A 10,607-nucleotide genomic window follows, 5' to 3' on the forward strand; every position below is an offset into this window, starting at 1 on the left:
TAAAAAATAAATAATTATATTTACCTTCTGATGGCCTCCGGTCTCCTTGTCTTCACTTGCCGGCAGATCGCGGTGGACTCGAGGACCTGCGCTGACGTCATAGTCATGTGACGGCAGGTCCTTCAGTGTACCGCGAGCTGCCGGCAATCCAGGACAGATGGAATAAAGACTCCGGGGACCATCGGAAGGTAAGTATAGGTTTATTTTTTTATTTTTTACCATTCTTTCGGCCACACTATATAAATCCATGCCGGTTGCCGGTTGCATGGATTTATATAGTGTGACCAAGTTGTCAAGCACTTTCCAAGTGATGCTAAAATCGCTTGTCAACCCGCATGCGGAAATGCAAATGAAGAACGCTTCACATCCGCTTGTCCCTGGCAGGAAAAACGCATGGACAATCCGCATGCACAATCCGCATGCACAATCCGCATGCACAATCCGCATGCACAATCCGCATGTACAATCCGCATGCACAATCCGCATGCACAATCCGCATGTGTTTTTACTGCCAGGGAGATGCAAAAACGCTCAGGAAAAAATCCGGAGCATTTCTGCATCGTGGGACTGCACTTTTTAGAAAACATTTGACATCAGCAGATTTTATCGGTTGGGGGTCCGGGTGCCGAGTCCTACATCAATCACTACAACGAAGGAGCAGAGGCTCAGCTAAGAGCCCCCCTGTTGGAGGCTGAAGACGACCCCAATACAAAGAGTCCAGTCTTCATATAAGAAGCAGCAAAGTAGAAAATAGGAAAAACTTTTTTTTTTTGTAATTATAATTTAAGAAAAGGCTCAGCTCTGACGTTTCTACAAAAATCTGGTAAATACAACGACTACACGAGTCCTGGACTGACAGACCGGCGTCACCACAGTGCGAAGTACATGGAGAAAGACAATTGGTGCCGAGCCCACATCATTTACAGGCACTGTCATCTGTCTCTACATAACAAACCAGGAAAGACAGGGAGGCAGCACTATCTGTGCCTACATCATATACGGTAGAAGGGAGGCAGCACTATCTGTGCCTACATCATATACGGTAGAAGGGAGGCAGCACTATCTGTGCCTACATCATATACGGTAGAAGGGAGGCAGCACTATCTGTGCCTACATTATATACGGTAGAAGGGAGGCAGCGCTATCTGTGCCTACATCATATACGGTAGAAGGGAGGCAGCGCTATCTGCGCCTACGTCACATATGGGGGGGAAACCTTATTTGTGCCTACGTCATATACGGGAACTGCCCCCGTATGTATGCGCCACCCATCCCTCTATACAGGGGTAGCACTATCTGCCCCCGCTCTGATGATCCTGGATCATCCCCATGTTACACAACGCTGACTTGTCCGCCGGCCGCCACAGATAATATACAAGAGATTCTCACTAAAACGATCATCAAGTGTTTATTTCTGTTAATGTTGATTATTATGGCTTACAGCCAATGAAAACACAAAAGTCATTATCTCAGTAAATTAGAATACTTTATAACAACAGCTTGAAAAATGGTTTTAAAATCCGGAATGTTGTCCTAGTGAAATGTCTGTTCAGTAAATGCCTCAATACTAGGTCGGGCTCCTTGTGCATCAATTACTGCATCAAAGCGGCAATGTGGCATGGAGGGATCAGCCTGTGGCCTGGAGGGATCAGCCTGTGGCCTGGAGGGATCAGCCTGTGGCCTGGAGGGATCAGCCTGTGGCCTGGAGGGATCAGCCTGTGGCATGGAGGGATCAGCCTGTGGCATGGAGGGATCAGCCTGTGGCTCTGCTGAGGTGTTATGGAAGCCCAGGTGGCTTTGATAGCAGCCTTCTGCTCGTCTGCATTGTTGGGTCTGGGGTCTCATCTTCCTCTTGACAATACCCCATAGATTCTCTATAATAGATTCTCTATGGGGTTAAGGTCAGGCGAGTTTGCTGCCAATCAAGCACAGTGATCCTGTTGTGTAAACCAGGTATTGGTACTTTTGGCCGTGTGGACAGGGGCCAAGTCCTGCTGGAGAATGACATTTCCATCTCCATAAAGCTTGTCGGCAGAGGGAAGCATGAAGTGCTGTAAAATGTCCTGGTAGACGGCGGCGCTGACTTTGGTCTTGATAAAACACAGTGGACCTCCACCAGCAGATGACATGGCCCCCCAAACCATCACTGATTGTGGAGACTTCACACTAGACCTCCAGCAGCTTGGATTGTGGCCTCTCCACTCTTCCTCCAGACTCGGGGACCTTGATTTCCAAATGAAATGCAAAATTTACTTTCATCTGAAAACACCTTGGAGCACTGAGAACAGTCCAGGTCTTCTTCTCCTTGGCCCAGGTAAGACGCTTCTGGCGTTGTCTATTGGTCATGAGTGGTCTGACACAAGGAATGTGACACTTGTAGCCCATGTCCTGGATACGTCTGTGTGTGGTGGCTCTTGAAGCAATGACTCCAGCAGCAGTCCACTCCTTGTGAATCTCCCCCAAATGTTTGAATGGCCTTTTCTTAACAATCCTTTCCAGGCTGCGGTTATCCCGGTTGCTTGTGCACCTTTTTCTACCACACTTTTTCCTTCCACTCAACTTTCCATTAATATCCTTGGATACAGCACTCTGTGAACAGCCGGCTTCTTTACCAATGACCTTTTGTGGCTTACCCTCCTTGTGGAGTGTGTCAATGACTGCCTTCTGGACATCTGTCAAGTCAGCAGTCTCCCCCATGATTGTGGAGCCTCCTGAAACAGACTAAGGGACCTTTCTAAATGTGTAGGAAGCCTTTGCAGGTGTTTTTTGTTAATTATTCTCATTTACTGAGATAATGACTTGTGTTTTCATTGGCTGTAAGCCATAATCATCAACATTACCAGAAATAAACACGTGAAATAGACCCCTCTGCGTGTAATGGCTCCATATAATAGACCCCTCTGCGTGTAACGGCTCCATATAATAGACCCCTCTGCGTGTAACGGCTCCATATAATAGACCCCTCTGCGTGTAACGGCTCCATATAATAGACCCCTCTGCGTGTAACGGCTCCATATAATAGACCCCTCTGCGTGTAACGGCTCCATATAATAGACCCCTCTGCGTGTAACGGCTCCATATAATAGACCCCTCTGCGTGTAACGGCTCCATATAATAGACCCCTCTGCGTGTAACGGCTCCATATAATAGACCCCTCTGCGTGTAACGGCTCCATATAATAGACCCCTCTGCGTGTAACGGCTCCATATAATAGACCCCTCTGCGTGTAACGGCTCCATATAATAGACCCCTCTGCGTGTAACGGCTCCATATAATAGACCCCTCTGCGTGTAACGACTCCATATAATAGACCCCTCTGCGTGTAACGACTCCATATAATAGACCCCTCTGCGTGTAACGACTCCATATAATAGACCCCTCTGCGTGTAACGACTCCATATAATAGACCCCTCTGCGTGTAACGACTCCATATAATAGACCCCTCTGCGTGTAACGACTCCATATAATAGACCCCTCTGCGTGTAACGACTCCATATAATAGACCCCTCTGCGTGTAACGACTCCATATAATAGACCCCTCTGCGTGTAACGACTCCATATAATAGACCCCTCTGCGTGTAACGACTCCATATAATAGACCCCTCTGCGTGTAACGACTCCATATAATAGACCCCTCTGCGTGTAACGACTCCATATAATAGACCCCTCTGCGTGTAACGACTCCATATAATAGACCCCTCTGCGTGTAACGACTCCATATAATAGACCCCTCTGCGTGTAACGACTCCATATAATAGACCCCTCTGCGTGTAACGACTCCATATAATAGACCCCTCTGCGTGTAACGACTCCATATAATAGACCCCTCTGCGTGTAACGACTCCATATAATAGACCCCTCTGCGTGTAACGACTCCATATAATAGACCCCTCTGCGTGTAACGACTCCATATAATAGACCCCTCTGCGTGTAACGACTCCATATAATAGACCCCTCTGCGTGTAACGACTCCATATAATAGACCCCTCTGCGTGTAACGACTCCATATAATAGACCCCTCTGCGTGTAACGACTCCATATAATAGACCCCTCTGCGTGTAACGACTCCATATAATAGACCCCTCTGCGTGTAACGACTCCATATAATAGACCCCTCTGCGTGTAACGACTCCATATAATAGACCCCTCTGCGTGTAACGACTCCATATAATAGACCCCTCTGCGTGTAACGACTCCATATAATAGACCCCTCTGCGTGTAACGACTCCATATAATAGATCCCTCTGCGTGTAACGACTCTATATAATAGATCCCTCTGCGTGTAACGACTCTATATAATAGATCCCTCTGCGTGTAACGACTCTATATAATAGATCCCTCTGCGTGTAACGACTCTATATAATAGATCCCTCTGCGTGTAACGACTCTATATAATAGATCCCTCTGCGTGTAACGACTCTATATAATAGATCCCTCTGCGTGTAACGACTCTATATAATAGATCCCTCTGCGTGTAACGACTCTATATAATAGATCCCTCTGCGTGTAACGACTCTATATAATAGATCCCTCTGCGTGTAACGACTCTATATAATAGATCCCTCTGCGTGTAACGACTCTATATAATAGATCCCTCTGCGTGTAACGACTCTATATAATAGATCCCTCTGCGTGTAACGACTCTATATAATAGATCCCTCTGCGTGTAACGACTCTATATAATAGATCCCTCTGCGTGTAACGACTCTATATAATAGATCCCTCTGCGTGTAACGACTCTATATAATAGATCCCTCTGCGTGTAACGACTCTATATAATAGATCCCTCTGCGTGTAACGACTCTATATAATAGATCCCTCTGCGTGTAACGACTCTATATAATAGATCCCTCTGCGTGTAACGACTCTATATAATAGATCCCTCTGCGTGTAACGACTCTATATAATAGATCCCTCTGCGTGTAACGACTCTATATAATAGATCCCTCTGCGTGTAACGACTCTATATAATAGATCCCTCTGCGTGTAACGACTCTATATAATAGATCCCTCTGCGTGTAACGACTCTATATAATAGATCCCTCTGCGTGTAACGACTCTATATAATAGATCCCTCTGCGTGTAACGACTCTATATAATAGATCCCTCTGCGTGTAACGACTCTATATAATAGATCCCTCTGCGTGTAACGACTCTATATAATAGATCCCTCTGCGTGTAACGACTCTATATAATAGATCCCTCTGCGTGTAACGACTCTATATAATAGATCCCTCTGCGTGTAACGACTCTATATAATAGATCCCTCTGCGTGTAACGACTCTATATAATAGATCCCTCTGCGTGTAACGACTCTATATAATAGATCCCTCTGCGTGTAACGACTCTATATAATAGATCCCTCTGCGTGTAACGACTCTATATAATAGATCCCTCTGCGTGTAACGACTCTATATAATAGATCCCTCTGCGTGTAACGACTCTATATAATAGATCCCTCTGCGTGTAACGACTCTATATAATAGATCCCTCTGCGTGTAACGACTCTATATAATAGATCCCTCTGCGTGTAACGACTCTATATAATAGATCCCTCTGCGTGTAACGACTCTATATAATAGATCCCTCTGCGTGTAACGACTCTATATAATAGATCCCTCTGCGTGTAACGACTCTATATAATAGATCCCTCTGCGTGTAACGACTCTATATAATAGATCCCTCTGCGTGTAACGACTCTATATAATAGATCCCTCTGCGTGTAACGACTCTATATAATAGATCCCTCTGCGTGTAACGACTCTATATAATAGATCCCTCTGCGTGTAACGACTCTATATAATAGATCCCTCTGCGTGTAACGACTCTATATAATAGATCCCTCTGCGTGTAACGACTCTATATAATAGATCCCTCTGCGTGTAACGACTCTATATAATAGATCCCTCTGCGTGTAACGACTCTATATAATAGATCCCTCTGCGTGTAACGACTCTATATAATAGATCCCTCTGCGTGTAACGACTCTATATAATAGATCCCTCTGCGTGTAACGACTCTATATAATAGATCCCTCTGCGTGTAACGACTCTATATAATAGATCCCTCTGCGTGTAACGACTCTATATAATAGATCCCTCTGCGTGTAACGACTCTATATAATAGATCCCTCTGCGTGTAACGACTCTATATAATAGATCCCTCTGCGTGTAACGACTCTAAATAGATCCCTCTGCGTGTAACGACTCTATATAATAGATCCCTCTGCGTGTAACGACTCTATATAATAGATCCCTCTGCGTGTAACGACTCTATATAATAGATCCCTCTGCGTGTAACGACTCTATATAATAGATCCCTCTGCGTGTAACGACTCTATATAATAGATCCCTCTGCGTGTAACGACTCTATATAATAGATCCCTCTGCGTGTAACGACTCTATATAATAGATCCCTCTGCGTGTAACGACTCTATATAATAGATCCCTCTGCGTGTAACGACTCTATATAATAGATCCCTCTGCGTGTAACGACTCTATATAATAGATCCCTCTGTGTGTAATGACTCTATAGAATTATAGGAGTTTCACTTTTTGCATTGAAGAACTGAAATAAATTAACTTTTTGATGATATTCTAATTTAGTGAGAAGCACCTGTATTACAGAGCGGATTATAATAAGACAATCCCTTTAAGTAAAAATAAGAGTCGCAAATTCCAGTACGGAATTCCTCATCAAATCCGACCCCCATGCGGCACTACAACTCCCAGAATGTCCTAACAGCTGTTGTGGAACTACAAGTCCCAGCAAACCGTGTCAGTCTGAGCACGGAGATAAATCTGGTAGAAATCTCGTCCTCTTCGCCGCTTCGTTTTGTTCATCTACAAACCCAGATGGAGAAGCTGCAGCGTCGTCTGCAGAGTGTGAACTCGGCCGCCGGCTCGTTCAATCTCAGGAAGTAAAACGATACGGATTTTTATTTCTCTCAGAAATTTTTGGTGGACGCCCGGGATTAAGATCGTCATCCCAGTGCGGAAAGAGAAAATCCTCATCAAATCCAATCCACATCCGGCACTGCAGCTACGGTGAGACTACAACTCCCAGCATGCACTGACAGTAGTCACAACAACTGAAGACTGTCAGGACACTCTGGGAGTTGTAGTCTGACGCCTGGAGCGCCGCAGTCCGTCGGCGCGCGCTGGGAGTTGTAGTCTGACGCCTGGAGCGCCGCAGTCCGTCGGCGCGCGCTGGGAGTTGTAGTCTGACGCCTGGAGCGACGCAGTCCGTCGGGGCGCGCTGGGAGTTGTAGTCTGACGCCTGGAGCGACGCAGTCCGTCGGGGCGCGCTGGGAGTTGTAGTCTGACGCCTGGAGCGACGCAGTCCGTCGGGGCGCGCTGGGAGTTGTAGTCTGACGCCTGGAGCGACGCAGTCCGTCGGGGCGCGCTGGGAGTTGTAGTCTGACGCCTGGAGCGACGCAGTCCGTCGGGGCGCGCTGGGAGTTGTAGTCTGACGCCTGGAGCGACGCAGTCCGTCGGGGCGCGCTGGGAGTTGTAGTCTGACGCCTGGAGCGACGCAGTCCGTCGGGGCGCGCTGGGAGTTGTAGTCTGACGCCTGGAGCGACGCAGTCCGTCGGGACGCGCTGGGAGTTGTAGTCTGACGCCTGGAGCGACGCAGTCTGACGCCTGGAGCGACGCAGTCCGTCGGGACGCGCTGGGAGTTGTAGTCTGACGCCTGGAGCGACGCAGTCCGTCGGGGCACGCTGGGAGTTGTAGTCTGACGCCTGGAGCGAGGCAGTCCGTCGGGACGCGCTGGGAGTTGTAGTCTGACGCCTGGAGCGAGGCAGTCCGTCGGGACGCGCTGGGAGTTGTAGTCTGACGCCTGGAGCGAGGCAGTCCGTCGGGGCGCGCTGGGAGTTGTAGTCTGACGCCTGGAGCGAGGCAGTCCGTCGGGACGCGCTGGGAGTTGTAGTCTGACGCCTGGAGCGACGCAGTCCGTCGGGACGCGCTGGGAGTTGTAGTCTGACGCCTGGAGCGACGCAGTCTGACGCCTGGAGCGACGCAGTCTGACGCCTGGAGCGACGCAGTCTGACGCCTGGAGCGACGCAGTCTGACGCCTGGAGCGACGCAGTCCGTCGGGACGCGCTGGGAGTTGTAGTCTGACGCCTGGAGCGACGCAGTCTGTCGGAACGCGCTGGGAGTTGTAGTCTGACGCCTGGAGCGAAGCAGTCCGTCGGGACGCGCAGGGAGTTGTAGTCTGACGCCTGGAGCGACGCAGTCCGTCGGGACGCGCTGGGAGTTGTAGTCTGACGCCTGGAGCGCCGCAGTCCGTGGGGACGCGCTGGGAGTTGTAGTCTGACGCCTGGAGCGCCGCAGTCCGTGGGGACGCGCTGGGAGTTGTAGTCTGACGCCTGGAGCGCCGCAGTCCGTGGGGACGCGCTGGGAGTTGTAGTCTGACGCCTGGAGCGCCGCAGTCCGTGGGGACGCGCTGGGAGTTGTAGTCTGACGCCTGGAGCGCCGCAGTCCGTGGGGACGCGCTGGGAGTTGTAGTCTGACGCCTGGAGCGCCGCAGTCCGTGGGGACGCGCTGGGAGTTGTAGTCTGACGCCTGGAGCGCCGCAGTCCGTGGGGACGCGCTGGGAGTTGTAGTCTGACGCCTGGAGTGCCGCAGTCCGTGGGCATGCGCTGGGAGTTGTAGTCTGACGCCTGGAGTGCCGCAGTCCGTGGGCATGCGCTGGGAGTTGTAGTCTGACGCCTGGAGTGCCGCAGTCTGCCGGGGCATGCTGGGAGTTGTAGTTTCCCTCCGGCTGATGTAATACTCGCGCTGTCGGACGGTTTTCTTCGCGGATCGTAGATAATTCTGGTAAATTCTTCGCCGCTACGAGCTGTAAATCCGCAAACCCAGATGGAAAATTTGCAGCAAATCCGCAGCGTCATCCGCCGGCCTCACCGGTCCGCACTCGGGAGCACGGAAGCGAAACGGACGCCACGACAGCTGCGTACGGCGGTGAGGACGGTTACTACGGAGACGTAGGCGGTAAAGCGAGGAGGCAGCACACACACTACACCACATAGATCGCACATACGTCACCACTGGCGGCTCCCGCCGGTACAAGCCCCGGGATTAGTCACCTCTCGGGCGGCGCAGGCCTCGCTGGCTCCGGCCTGGCTGATGGGGCTGAGTCCTGGGCCCGGCCGGCCGCTCCTGTCCCGGGCCGCGCTACACGGAGGATTCCGGGTCTCACACTGACAGCGGAGAGTGACAGAAGATCGTTATCAACAGACAGGTCCGGCGATCAGCGACCATCCGGGACAATGGCGGCCGCCAGACCGGAGTAGCTGCCAGCCGAGATCACCGGATGCCAGAGCGAATCGATGTGGAAAGCCAACTAGGATCGAAGTGAGCCAATCAGAGGGCGGCGTCTGCGGCAGGCGCGGGGAATCGAGCGCGGAGAGCGCTGTCAGCAGCTGCAGGCGGACTAATGGAGCGCAGAGCGGTGGAGTGGCCGATTTTTGGGGATTGTTGACTTGAAGTTTTTCTGGGAAGTTTCTGAAAGTCTGGAATAGACATGGTGCGGTGACTCCATTATTAATGGCGCTGCGATTGGAATTTAATTAGTATTTTGGACTACGCAATGTAAGTCGCATGCGATGACGACTCGCCTACCTCCGCCGCCGCCATCCGGGTGTTTTTCCTTTAGGTCGCTGACTTCTCTCGTGCTTCAATCCATCCGCGCACCTCGTCTGTGCGACTATTTTACATCCGTAAAAAAAAAGGGACAAATGGCGAATATAAGACGTCACAACGGAGGCGCAACTTTGTGACCAGAATCCGACTGTGGCCGAGTCCAGACGTCCACGTGTGACGGTCCAGACCGGCCGGAGGTCAACCGTCACATGAGACCCGCGACAGTCGCAGTCCGGACCGCTGCACACAAACGTCTGACCTGGCGGAGGCTCGATGTCGCTGCGTGGACCTCACCTCTACTTACCGGGATGGCTTATATACTATTTTTGATCAAAAACAGTGTTACTAAGAACCCTATGTTATTTAAATGCACTTGCTTTTTATTTATTTACAGCAGGGTTTTTGTTCATTTTGCTTCTTGTAGGTTTTTCTGATTCATGGCCATTGTGAAACATGCATTTATGTGCTGCATGTATACCAACTTAAACCAAGCTCAAATTTTGTGTTTTTTCAATGAATGGAGCGGTGGCCGTACATGTGCCCCAGCAGTCTCATAGATAATGAATGGAGCGATGTCCGGACATGTGTCCCAGCAGTCCCATAGACAATGAATGGAGCAGTAGCAGGACATGTGCCCCAGCAGTCCCATAGACAATGAATGGAGCGGGATCTGGACATGTGTCCCAGCAGTCCCATAGACAATGGAGTGGTGGTGCGCATGTTCCACCTCTTCTTCGCACTGGATTCTATGGAGCCCCAGTCTCAGGATCAGTCGGACCCCAGCCAATCAACAACTGATAGGTGATAACTTATCAAATTAGGAATTACCCTTTATAGTGAATGATTCATCAGAACACGACCTATAGTTTACATCAGGCTTCTGGGATAAATGTGTTTATTAAAATATTTGAGCTGTGACATCACCTATTTTGTATGGTGGATCCTGTGTCATCTACTGTATAT

General features: G+C 49.9%; 1 protein-coding gene across 6 annotated transcripts in view; it reads right to left on the reverse strand.

Moving 5' to 3' along the window:
• The window catches only part of AMBRA1 (autophagy and beclin 1 regulator 1), a 61,207-nt gene extending 51,865 nt beyond the window's left edge, over positions 1 to 9,342 (reverse strand). For 3 of the 6 annotated variants that reach the window (XM_073658868.1, XM_073658870.1, XM_073658871.1), the window contains exon 1: positions 9,089 to 9,341. The gene's annotated coding sequence lies outside the window, so the exon portion shown is untranslated. Of the gene's footprint in view, positions 1 to 9,042 lie in introns of all 6 variants that reach the window. The other 3 variants (XM_073658866.1, XM_073658869.1, XM_073658867.1) reach the window with 2 other exon arrangements.
• Positions 9,343 to 10,607: the final 1,265 nt, after the last annotated feature.

The sequence above is a fragment of the Phyllobates terribilis genome, unplaced genomic scaffold (genome assembly GCF_046119375.1).
Source record: "Phyllobates terribilis strain yellow unplaced genomic scaffold, ASM4611937v1 Scaffold_13__5_contigs__length_258822181, whole genome shotgun sequence".
Taxonomy (NCBI): Eukaryota; Metazoa; Chordata; class Amphibia; order Anura; family Dendrobatidae; genus Phyllobates; species Phyllobates terribilis.